At 41.2% G+C, this 13,431-nt stretch overlaps 1 protein-coding gene across 1 annotated transcript in view; it reads left to right on the forward strand.

Moving 5' to 3' along the window:
• The window catches only part of LOC147659516 (transmembrane protease serine 9-like), a 680,763-nt gene that overhangs the window by 506,715 nt on the left and 160,617 nt on the right, over window positions 1-13,431 (forward strand). The gene's annotated exons all lie outside the window — the stretch shown is intronic.

Raw genomic sequence — 13,431 nt, forward strand, 5'->3', positions numbered from 1 at the left:
CACCACCCCCTTTTGTAAATCGATTTTGGCCACTATAGGTGTGGCAGGGTATACTCAGACATGAGTCCCTTTCTCACTGCTCCATCAGGATTCAAGCAAGCCGGGCCGAAGAGGCTGAAATGCCAGAAACCGGTCCCCGGTAGCTTGTCTCCTTTCTGGTAAAGAATTGGCTTGGTAGTTTAGTCTGCCCTGTTCCCATGATGCACTGGGCCAGGGACAGACTGATTTGCATATAGCCAGGTTCTGAGCTGGGATGGGGCAGTGAGATAAATAACGGTGATGGATCAAGCCCTGATCTTTGGACTGGGTAAGAGTGGTCTGCTCAATTCAGACACTCTGTTCATCAACACCCCCTTTTGTAAATCGATTTTGGCCACTATAGGTGTGGCAGGGTATACTCAGACATGAGTCCCTTTCTTACTGCTCCATCAGGATTCAAGCAAGCCGGGCCGAAGAGGCTGAAATGCCAGAAACCGGTCCCCGGTAGCTTGTCTCCTTTCTGGTAAAGAATTGGCTTGGTAGTTTAGTCTGCCCTGTTCCCATGATGCACTGGGCCAGGGACAGACTGATTTGCATATAGCCAGGTTCTGAGCTGGGATGGGGCAGTGAGATAAATAACGGTGATGGATCAAGCCCTGATCTTTGGACTGGGTAAGAGTGGTCTGCTCAATTCAGACACTCTGTTCATCACCACCCCCTTTTGTAAATCGATTTTGGCCACTATAGGTGTGGCAGGGTATACTCAGACATGAGTCCCTTTCTCACTGCTCCATCAGGATTCAAGCAAGCCGGGCCGAAGAGGCTGAAATGCCAGAAACCGGTCCCCGGTAGCTTGTCTCCTTTCTGGTAAAGAATTGGCTTGGTAGTTTAGTCTGCCCTGTTCCCATGATGCACTGGGCCAGGGACAGACTGATTTGCATATAGCCAGGTTCTGAGCTGGGATGGGGCAGTGAGATAAATAACGGTGATGGATAAAGCCCTTATCTTTGGACTGGGTAAGAGTGGTCTGCTCAATTCAGACACTCTGTTCATCACCACCCCCTTTTGTAAATCGATTTTGGCCACTATAGGTGTGGCAGGGTATACTCAGACATGAGTCCCTTTCTCACTGCTCCATCAGGATTCAAGCAAGCCGGGCCGAAGAGGCTGAAATGCCAGAAACCGGTCCCCGGTAGCTTGTCTCCTTTCTGGTAAAGAATTGGCTTGGTAGTTTAGTCTGCCCTGTTCCCATGATGCACTGGGCCAGGGACAGACTGATTTGCATATAGCCAGGTTCTGAGCTGGGATGGGGCAGTGAGATAAATAACGGTGATGGATCAAGCCCTGATCTTTGGACTGGGTAAGAGTGGTCTGCTCAATTCAGACACTCTGTTCATCACCTCCCCCTTTTGTAAATCGATTTTGGCCACTATAGGTGTGGCAGGGTATACTCAGACATGAGTCCCTTTCTCACTGCTCCATCAGGATTCAAGCAAGCCGGGCCGAAGAGGCTGAAATGCCAGAAACCGGTCCCCGGTAGCTTGTCTCCTTTCTGGTAAAGAATTGGCTTGGTAGTTTAGTCTGCCCTGTTCCCATGATGCACTGGGCCAGGGACAGACTGATTTGCATATAGCCAGGTTCTGAGCTGGGATGGGGCAGTGAGATAAATAACGGTGATGGATCAAGCCCTGATCTTTGGACTGGGTAAGAGTGGTCTGCTCAATTCAGACACTCTGTTCATCACCACCCCCTTTTGTAAATCGATTTTGGCCACTATAGGTGTGGCAGGGTATACTCAGACATGAGTCCCTTTCTCACTGCTCCATCAGGATTCAAGCAAGCCGGGCCGAAGAGGCTGAAATGCCAGAAACCGGTCCCCGGTAGCTTGTCTCCTTTCTGGTAAAGAATTGGCTTGGTAGTTTAGTCTGCCCTGTTCCCATGATGCACTGGGCCAGGGACAGACTGATTTGCATATAGCCAGGTTCTGAGCTGGGATGGGGCAGTGAGATAAATAACGGTGATGGATCAAGCCCTGATCTTTGGACTGGGTAAGAGTGGTCTGCTCAATTCAGACACTCTGTTCATCACCACCCCCTTTTGTAAATACGTGAGATAAAGTGGCATTCAAAATGGCCCATCAGAGTAAAACGCCTACTTTTTCCACATAGAATTGAATATCATATTGGTTAGTGTTCATTTTTTGAAACTCAATATCATGCATAAAGGCACCTTGTATAAACAAAAACACATAAGCAAACAGAAATAAAAAATATACATGCAACACATAAAATGTTTTCCCTACCTGTGCTTGTCTGTTTCCTTTATGAATCATTTGTTCAAAGCCAAGTACAGAGGAGGTGAATGAAATCTTCATATGATATAATTGGCTACAGATTGAATTATTTTTTTCTGCAAATGAATATTTCTATCTTATAGGCTGTCAACCAAACTTTGAGCCGGATAGCTTTACAGTTGAAATACGAAACGTAAATGTCCATCACCCCAAAGCCAATTGTTCAAACAGTAATGTAGAATGCTTTATATAGATTTACATTTAAACAATGAAGTATGATTAAATCCTTTCAAAAATTATTACTTAGGAGCAGGAAGATGACCAAAATCTTTGTGTAGAGAAGGTTTAATAGTACAAGAAGTATGTTTTATATACTTTAAATTTAAATACTTTGTAGATCACTGCTAAATTGTCTGGTTAACCAGTACTTTAGAAAACTTGTATAAATAATTACATGAAATATGTATTGGTACATAGAAGAAACATAACTTTCTCAAAGTTGTATGGGTTCAAACATTTATATTATCTAACACCCATGAGGCCACCAACAAAATATTACTAGTAGATAATTCTATTTGTTCCAACAAGAAAACAAACATTGTTATATCATTTATCAAAGTGAAATGAGCCGACATTCTGACCCCTTGCATGCAAATATAAGTGCACCCTTATAGATGTTGCATCACTGCAGATGGCAATTCGCATCAGATTCTGCTAAAGTAATGGACTTGATCAACATGAAGTGCTGCCGCCTTAATATAATTGTTTGAACTTTTTTATGATGTGTTGGGTATTAAGTTTGAGGTAATGAGTCATGAGTAGATCTAAAGAAATGCAATGGTGTAAAATCTAGTATGCTCTTCAGTTCAGAAATGAATCCTATCATTATAAATGAAGTAATATTATTGACAAATCCACTCCATATCACTCATTATGATGGTCAGTGATAGAGATCGTTAAAAAAATTACGTCCAGGATTCTACAGGCATCTACCACACAGCAACACTACAGTGTATCAGTTTGCAATTAGGAAAAGAGCAAACAAGCTACAGCTTCATCAAACGGATAGCCAGAAGAAAATTGTTTTTCCTAGAGGCCACTGCATTACAGCAAAAGTTTGTAAAATGACACTGTATTCAGGACTGACTATAATACCTGGATCACGACTGACTATAAAGATGAAACCAATAAACAATATCCCGTAATTCTTACAAGACTGACTGTAGCCCAGTATGCACCATCTTTAAGTATGTCATGGAAGGTACATGGTATCAGTCTGTCAGGCTATAGTTTGTAAGTTAGTCCAAAGCTTGCCAGAGTGTAGGATATTCACAAAACTGGGTGATGTTTGCTGGGGAACTTTGAAAAAAGGTTGAGAGAGAGGTGCAATAAATAATACCCTGAAACAACACCAAGCTTATGTGGCTTTATAATGATAAGTCATAATTCCTCTCAAGTCATGCACGATACTGAAACATACATTTAACACATGGTGCATTTGCTTTCATAGGTTCCTGCACTATACTTGAATGACTGCCTGCAATACAAAGTAAACAAAAACTATATTTGTTAGCACCAATGATTCACAGCACCACATGCATTTCCGTGGTTTCTATTTATACAGAAAGTTTGCACACCGTTCTTTAATGTGAGCAAACTTTTCAATAGTTCTCTTGTTGAAATCTGGAATCTGATTTATTAGTTCCTTTTCCATTGACAGCATGGCAAATGCATTAAGTCTAGCTCGGGTCATTGTGTTCCTTAATTTTGTTTTTTTATCCTTTTCAGTGTGGAAAAGCATCTTTCAACCTCAGATGTTGTCATAGGTGTCGTAATGACAATTCTCATCAATTTAAGAGTCTTGCAAAAAGAAGTCTGCAAGTTGTTTTGACATAAAAATATATGTAAAGCCATGGCACCACCTGTAGCCTGCTGAAAGTCTTGTCTTCCATACAGGATTGATAGTTCAGTGCGCAATCTTGACTTATTTAGCATTGGATATGCTTCCACTGTTTCATTGAGAGCTGCAGTAGGAAAACATTTGCTATGTTTTTGAAACAGGCCACTATGCAGTAGTGTTGCACTGACTAGATGCCTAGTAAATGCAAAGCACTCCTTGGCATGCGCCACAATAATGTCGCATACTTCCTTTTCTTCCTGAATCAAGGTGTTTATCTGCAGTTTGCTGTTTGTAAATCGAGTATCATCTGGCAATTCAGAGTCCAAATTATCAATGGGTTCTCGGACTTTGTTGATGCTGATCATAAAGGCTGAAGTGTTTTTTTGGGCAGATACAGTATCAATGTCTCGTTTTTGTAAGTGCTCATACAAAATATTGACGTGTGGCATTATACCATGGAACAAATAAAGAAAAAAAAGAAACTCCCTGTCTTCCAGAGTCCTGGTAACGCCCTTTGCTTCACACACAGAAGTGGAATCAAATGTACGGTCTTCTATAATAGATTTCATGCATTCTAAAAGGTCACCCCTGTGTTCGTGAATTATATTGACAGCTCGGATGTTGTTGTTCCAGTGAGTTGCAGACCCTCTCGGTATACTTATTGCCACTATCTGTTCAACACTTGAGTCCGTTTTGGCGGATGGGAAAAAAAGCAGTAATACCACCCAATTCTTTAAAGAACATTCTGACTCTTAATATTTTTGAAGCAGCCTGTTCCATGATTAGATTTAGTTGGTGGGCATAGCAATGGACATAGTGTGCATTTGGATAGATGTCTCTGATTTTTTTTTAACCCCTCCAGAGGCACCACGCATGACACTGGCACCATCATAGCTCTGAGCAATTAACTTATCTTTACCACTGTGCTCTGGGAAAATATGTTCAAGTTCATTAAGAATAGATGCTGAAATTGTATCTGCAGTTGAATCTTTAAGATTCGAAAAGCGATTAAATCTTTCCACTACCTTGGAATTGCCATCAATGTAGTGGAAAACAAGTACTGACTGCGTCTTGGTAGAGACATCAGTTGTATCATCGGCCTGGATAGCTAGGTAATCATTGTGTTTGATTACCCCCTTGTGGTAGGCTTCATTTAACTGCAGTGCAATATTTGATTTTCCAAACAAAGACAACTTTAATACATTGGTCAAGTGGGCTTGACTGGAATCATGCCTCTTTATTTTTTCGGCCAGATGTTTAAGGTCAGTAACTTCACCCCCAAAGAGCAAGCAGGGGAAACAGAACAAGGCATTGTTAGAAGAGCTGGCAGTTAACCACTCCATTTTATCAAACCAGGTTCGTGTAAAGCTATGTGTATAACCCTTGCCCCGGTCTTTTGTAGACTGTTCAATGTTTATTTCAGGTTTATCAGGTCCTAGTCCTTTCACCCAAAGTTTATCTTCGTGTGTCATTCTCAAAAATGGTTTTGTGAGTAAACTGTCAACTGCGTTCATTTTGACAAACAATAAAATGAACAGTACAAAAGAAAGCCTAAACTAGATTATAGATGTATCACCTAACAAATGTCGCCCACGTATATTATGTAAAATACCATAGATGTACTAACAAGAAATATCAACAAGTACACAAGTAGCAGCAGTAGCTAGTTGTAATTTGTATATAATTTGTGATACGGATTTTCAACTGTACTTCAAGGTCATTTTTTAGTGATTGGTGGATGTACTTTCATCTGATTTAGTAACTGGTGCCTCCTGGTAAACCATCTGCTGAGTTGATCTGCAACCTGGAGACAACTTTCCTGCTGAGTTCCTCTCTTGTTCCTGTTGATAAACTTACTATCTGTTGATTTCTTTCCGTGTGCTTAGCAAACTATCTCTTGATTTCGTGTTGGTACCTGTAGAAAACCTTTCTGCCTGTTTCCTCTTTGCTGCCTGTAGTTTCGTTCGATAAACTATCTGTTGTTTTCCTCCCTGGTGCTTGTCAAACTATCTGTTGATTTCCTTTGGTGGCTGTAAAAAAGCTTTCTGCTGGTTTCCTCTCTGTTGCCTGTCGTGCCTGTCGATAAACTATCTGTCGATTTCCTCCCTGGTGCTTGTCAAACTATCTGTTGATTTCCTCTCGTGCCTGTTGAAAAGCTTTTTGCTCGTTTCCTCTCCGCTGCCTGTTGTTAAACTATCTGCTGATTTCCTCCCTGGTGCCTGTGAAAATGTAAAAAGGACGTAAGCTTTGAGAATAGTGTCCATTGGATACACAGCAGAACCCACTGAACAGCTTGAACATTTTTAAAGCAGCTGTTAATTTCTCATTTGCATCAAAACCAGATGCCCCCACACCACAGGGACTGCGGTGTGTAGGTTTGTCAGTAATATAGGGTGAAATGCATTCTTAAAGGTTTCATGTACATTGAAGTTGGGATCTGTGGTGGAAGCATATGAAATAATATAGGCAGTCACGGAGTAGTGCTCTGTGGCACTTCTCCTGGGACATGGAGGACCTGCACCACAATTGAAACCTACAGTCCTGTATACACTCAGACGGTGAAAAAAACAGTTGAAAACAACAGGAATATCCTGGGGGCGCTGGCATGCTTAATGCACCTTGCATTGGGCCTCTTTAGGTTTCATTACATCAGTAGTCTGCAGTCGCCTCACCAGCCTTAGTGTCAAAATCTCAATTGCGTGCATTTAGGTGTAGAAATGTAGGCAGACATGCTTAAGTATATTCAACAATTTCCATGTCATCACATTTAATACTGCTTTAAAGCTGTCTGAATCATTTTCAGTAGTAGATTCTTCCCTATCGTGCTTTCCATTAACATGCACCTATCACAAAGTGAACAGTTTCACTAAGTTAAAAACCATCATTCTATAGCAACACATTTCAAATGTCATTTACTCTATCATATTCTGTAACTAAATTCTCCTTTGTAAAAAAAGCCATCTACAAGTAATTTGCCAAGTAATATCCTTTCTACACCAGTACTGTTCTACATCGTCTTTGTTGTGATATGTAAGGATGTTTTTGTTGCCATGGCTATCGAAAAAAACCCATATGCATGTTTTTCTCGTGATTTGCTAAATTCAATGGGGCTCGGACTCAGAGTTCCCAATGTGGCTGTGTTCGTGATTTCAAAACGACCACATTATGAGGGGCAGACGGAATAACAGACTGCACCAGTTGCCAATCGCAAAAGGACAGCCCACCGAACAAGGCAAACAAACGCTGCACAGCACTTCACGAGAGCTAAAGTACAATAACATTGAAATGACTCTACATAACATTTCATAGCAGTAAATCTGACCTCCAGTTAAGTATTCGTAATTGCAATTGCATTTATATAGCACTTACTACCCCTGACAAGGCGTTAAAGTACTTTTTCGGCAAGTAGCACGCTACTCTGGAACACATAAAGGATTAGTGTTGACTTAGTAAAGTGAAATATGAAAGTAATTTGAGTGGTAGATAGGCTAGTCAGTTATTTGGATACAGAAGGATAGTGGAGGGATAGAAGAGGGACAAAGGTTTGCATATATATGTAGCTCTGGTGACCTCAGTAAAGGCATTGATGCTGTTTTAACAACATGACATGAGGTCCCACAATGCATTTTCGGGTGTCACTTAAGCATGTTTTTTGGTATGCAAACTAGTAGTGGCAGACAAATATGCATCACTTTTCAGTGTTATTCCCTGCTTTCAAAACTATACTATAAGGGTTTAATGTGCCAAATGCTTTCACCCCTTCCATGTCTTGGGGGAAATGGGTTGAGTGGCTGCCTGCAGTGGTCTGCCTACCCCCTACTTGTCCATCTATCCAATGTTGATGAATTTAATCTTGTGTTGTGACTGGAACCACGCTTATAGCACTGACTACATTTCTGTATTTTCAAGCCAGAACGAGAGGTTACTGTGTGGGGAGGAGCTGAAGAGATCACCAACCCTGCCTGGTGTCAGATTTAAACTGAATCACTGGACACCAGCAGTGCCCTCTCCGACACTTCACTTTTGTATGCCCTACTTAACTTAATGTGCATATGAGAGTGTTTGACTGGATCGTTGTAGTGAACGGAAATAATTTTGCGGCACTAACTGCACAGTAGAAGCTGAAAAAGGGGTCTACTGTGAAGCCTGTGGAGGGAGTAGATAGCTTAAGTGCTCACTTACTTGACTTTAGATTCAAACTGGGTTCCTGCTGCATGATTCATGTGCAAAGTGCGTGCCCGTCGGGCCAAAATGAAGACCAGACAACTGCTAATCATTCATGTTCTAAAGTTAGACCCATAGTTTATTTAATTAATAAGGAATCTCTATTTAAATGTCTATCGAAAATACCTCATATGTCAGTTATTCTCTTGATTAAATAAATTGAAGGGGGCTCAGACTCACAGAATTTCCAATGTGGCTGTGTTCGTGATTTCAAAACAACCACATTATGAGGGGCAGACGGAATAACAGACTCCGCCAGTGCCAGTAACCAATAGCAAAATGACAACCCACCACAGGCCCCGCACAAGGCAAACAAACCCTGCACAGCACTTCACAAGAACTAAAGTGCAATAACATTGAAATGACAGTATAACGTTTCATAGCAGTTAATTTGACCTCAAGTTAAGTATTCATAATTGTAATTGCATTTATATAGCGCGTACTACCGCTAAATGTCTCACAGGAAGAATGACTAAGATTGCTTTCAAATACATAAAACACTAATTAAAACACTTTGTTATGCAGAAGTGGCATCTTTAACTCTGGATAAACATCTGCTCAATACCTCATTGATAATTTTTAAAATAAACAACTTAAAGCCAAGCCAAGAAAGGCAATTTCTCACATCTTAACACTCCCACCCTGACATCCGTCCATGCCATTACAAGGCCCTAACTTTGGCTGTGGCAAGTCTTCACACGTTGATGTCAGTCGGGGATTTTATCATTTTAACAAGCTGCAGATACACGCCCGTCCAAACTGATCTTAAATCGCTAGAACTGGCAATGCTCTCTCCTAGACGGCAGGCAGGCTATAATTACTTATATCCAGTGGTAAAAATGCATTAAAGTACTACTGGATCTGCCCAACCAGAGAACTCCACAGAATAAAATCTATCTTTACAGAGTGAATATCTTTGAAGCTAACCGACACCAAGGACCAAATATTTAAAAGTGGACCTTGGGCCAACGTTTTACGAGCAAACCTTGTAAGCGCCTCAGCCTGAATTAGCTGAATGCACAAAGGCCCAACCTGCAGGAGAAAACATTGCAGGCAACCTACTGGGAGAACACTGAGGTAACTAACATTTGAGGAGTTTCTTGCATCATGACCAAAGTAGACATTTTTAGGAGCAAATGGGAGAGAGGTCGGGGATAAAAAAATTCCAATTCAAATTGCACCAGTGCCCACCTTTCAGGGGTCAACAGTGCCCAACTTTTTTGCGAGCAGACAGAACCAGGGTCATAGTACCTGGCAATAAACTTGCATTTATTTACTTTTGCCTTCCTCCCTACCCCTCAGTCACTGGTCAAACAGTCTTCGATTTTGTTCCTGTGTATTTTTTATTTTTTGCCCTAACCTCAGTATGCTTCTAGAAATCCAACTTATGTACGTTTAGACAAAGACTGTCCAACTCTTTCAAAAGGAACCCCAATGAGGCACAAGCACAACACCTTAAATAACGTCATCAAACTCATCTATCTAATCTTTTATTACACCCAGCACAGGCCCTGCCACTTGTATTTTGGAGATTAGTGGGCCTTTCTGAGCGCAGTTTAGTTGGAAGAAGGGATGCTACTGTAATTGACAGACAATCACAGCATCTGGGATACAGTTAAACCTACAGCAATATACTCAGCCACATTAATTACAACCCAGACCCTGCAAGCATAGCCCCAAGAGAGGCCTGGGCTGTCAGATGCATTAACTTTTACACATGCCCAGTACCTCATGAACCAGATCCGAAGCAGGTTATTAGAAAGGTTTTAAAACGTGTCAGAGAATTATTCAGCAGCAGCCGAGGTGGTGGTTTTTTAGGCACCTCATTAAAAATGCTTTCATTTTATCAGTGTATAAAGTCAAGCATGTATTGTATTCCTCATGTTTCCCTACATTTCTACTAAATAAGAAAAGTGATAATAATTAAGAAAACACTTATAATGTCCCAAAGGTGAGACCTATTGGCTATGCCAATGCTTGTTTGTAATGTTTTTGTTGTTGTTTAGATACATAAACAGCAAACACATTCATGTACCAATATAAGCATACCCAGAAAGGTATACAGACAAAATGTAGAGAGATATGCAGTAAGACAATACACAAAAGACACCATGCAAATACAGGGGGTTGTCAATGAATGCGCTGATGGCTGTCAAGGGGAAAACATAATTAAAGTGACTGTTGGATGACCATATGTGCATATTATGGTGGATCGGTGTTAATCACAAAACTAGCTTGATGCACATGCGAACATATGGGTGAACACCCGGGTGTTAGAGGATGGATCAATGCACAGGTAAGAGTGGATGGATATGTGCTTGGTTTAAGGTGGTTTAGGGATGAGTAGATATGGGTGGATATACAACTTTTCGGATCCATGTGGATAACTGAGCAGGATAAGTGTGCGTTCAAGGGTGGTTGGGCCAAAGATTAATTGAGTGCATAGCTGGGTGCATGGGTAAGGGTAGTATGTGTGGATGTAATTGCATGTGTGGATGTAATTGCAGAGGGTAATGGAGAAATGCATAAGAGTGGGAGGGGATGCCTCCATCAACATTTAAAATAAATGAGTCATGGTTTGCTCATGACATTCTAAACATAAAACATTGCATGACTAATTACTCCATTGATGAAAATGTCTATTAAATTATACCTTTCTGCTCACATAGATAAGCACAGACAGAACAGATTTTGCTAAAAGTTCAAATGCGTAAAATTTGGGTTTCTGGATACAGGTGCCAGCGAACCTGTCCACACATAGCAGTGCGGGGCAGATTTCTGAAACAGCTGATTTTATGGTGGCATGGTCTGATTTTTGTGTTGGTTTGTGGATGGTTGAAGGAGACGAGACAAAAATGCTGGTACAGGCCTGGTTTCTTCTTGGTTTGTGAAAGAGGTAGAGAAATTGTTCCTTTAGTGGTTTCATGAATAGGCTCTATGTGAAAGAAAGCTATGAGAAATCAAATCGCTGGAGGTTGTCTAAATATATGGTCCATGTGAGTGTGGTCTTTTTAGTGTGGCAGTTTTGTATAGGGAGGAATGTGAGATACTGGATGGGAATGCCTGATCTGTGGGGATCTGGCCAATGTGTGTTTCTTTGTGGCCGGGTTGTGACTATTCTTTTTTATAAATGCCTACTGTGGTTAACTAATAAGCCTTGCTGTGATCTGTTGGCAATAAGCCCTTGCTCTGATTTGTAGGCAATAAGCGCTTGCTGTGATTTCTATTGGTTTGTGATAGGCAGTGAAGGGGTAGTTTAGTGGTAGTTTGTGAGAATGCTCAGGGTGTTCTTTGTGATGTGCTTCCGTCAGGCTGTGTAGGATAACTTGAGGCAGCCGTTCTGTATATGTGGATTTGAATTTCCAATAGTTCTGAGATTAGCAGGTTAATGCAATGGTGTTTTATTGTAAAGACATGTAATACTAGTGAGAAGAAGAATTAAAATGTGCAGCCATGTAAAAGTTTCTGCAATATGCTTGAAATAAACATTTTAAATTGTAAAAATAGCCATTGAATACAATATGATTAGAAGAGCACAAGTGCTTCCTATCAGGCATTTGTATTTGGAACTGGTATAGACGTCCTTTTTAGTTTTAATGCACATCATAAGAACATGTGATTCTTATAGAGATAAAGAAAAAGTACTATTGGCAGTTAATGAAAAAAGTTCAACTGGCTTTGAATTACTGTAACACACACAACACATAAGTATCACTAAAACAAATAAAAAGAATAGTGAGAAAAAACATTGACGAAGTATAGTTTGGGCCTTGAGCACTAAAGTGAAATTATGGTTAGGCAGAGGGGCACAAGTGATCAGTAAAAATACTGTCACTTGTTGCTGAACACAGGTAGCGGCCAAAGTGCGGTGAACCTCTTCCACATGCTCCATACAGTGGTGGGTGGAAGCAAAATGTGAATGACAGTTGAATTCGCTAGTGGACAATGAGGACAGACTCACGACCCTCTATGAACTGTAGAGAATGTTTTTGAAGATAAGGGATTTGTGTGGGCTGTTGTAGTGGGATAGTTGTAATATAAAAATCCACAAGTTATCCAGTTCAAGTTACAGCTGTTAGGTGATCTTTTAGAAGGGGTTATGGCTGTAGCTGGAACATGCAGGGAGAGTTGGTGGTGTCTTGTGTACGGTGAGAAAGGTCAAGTTTGGGGTGGTCTCTGGAGGCCTGTGTGAAATCTTTGAAAGACGCCTGGAGGCATGATGCTTCGGCAGTTGGTGCCTGCAGTGGCCTACTGTTGGGTTTTGGATGGAGTGTTTGTGGAGGTTGTTCTGCTGCTGTATCAAAAACATGAAACATCTTTCCCACAAAAGCTCTTTAAGACACAGTACAAGTATTTTAGAGGCTTTAGAGCGTAACAACATCGTACTTGGCATCTTCGCTATATGAAAGTAATGAGCAGCAGCTAAGATACCTCAGGGGGTTAATGTACATGCGACACAGTTACTGACGCAAAAGTCTTTCATTTTGGTGGCTGACTGAGCCTTTCACCCGAGAGAGAAGAGGGGGTGATTACAAGTGAAGCACTTCAGCCGGCTCCTTTCCACTGCCTCGGGTGATTTTGTTTTATTTTATAAAGCTGCTGTAACTGGAGTTGTTGTGCCTTTCCCCGTGGTGGGCCTTAGACAGTTTAAAGCAGAGGTCTTCAAACTGGGGGGCGGGCCCCCCTAGGAGGGTCTCGAGTGATCTCATGGGGGGCACAAGGCTCTGGCCAAAAGAAACATTATGCTTTGTTTTCAGCCTAAAAGAATGAGCTGCAGTAAGCACGTCTGTAATGGGCCATCATTCACATCCTTTGTCATTTAAATCCTGGCTGGGAGAAGGTGTCAAAAGGGAAGGGACATCAAATTTTCTCCAAGACCCACACTGCCATTTTGAATAACCACACTGGATCCTTTGCACATTAATAAGGCCTGCCTCACCGGAATAGTATGTTTGGAAATCATGTTTTTGTTTACATTTCTAAAACAGTGACAGAACTTAGCTGCAATGTTTAAATAAGTCTAGACATATTTAAA

This window comes from Lissotriton vulgaris, unplaced genomic scaffold, assembly GCF_964263255.1.
Source record: "Lissotriton vulgaris unplaced genomic scaffold, aLisVul1.2 SCAFFOLD_428, whole genome shotgun sequence".
Classification (NCBI taxonomy): Eukaryota; Metazoa; Chordata; class Amphibia; order Caudata; family Salamandridae; genus Lissotriton; species Lissotriton vulgaris.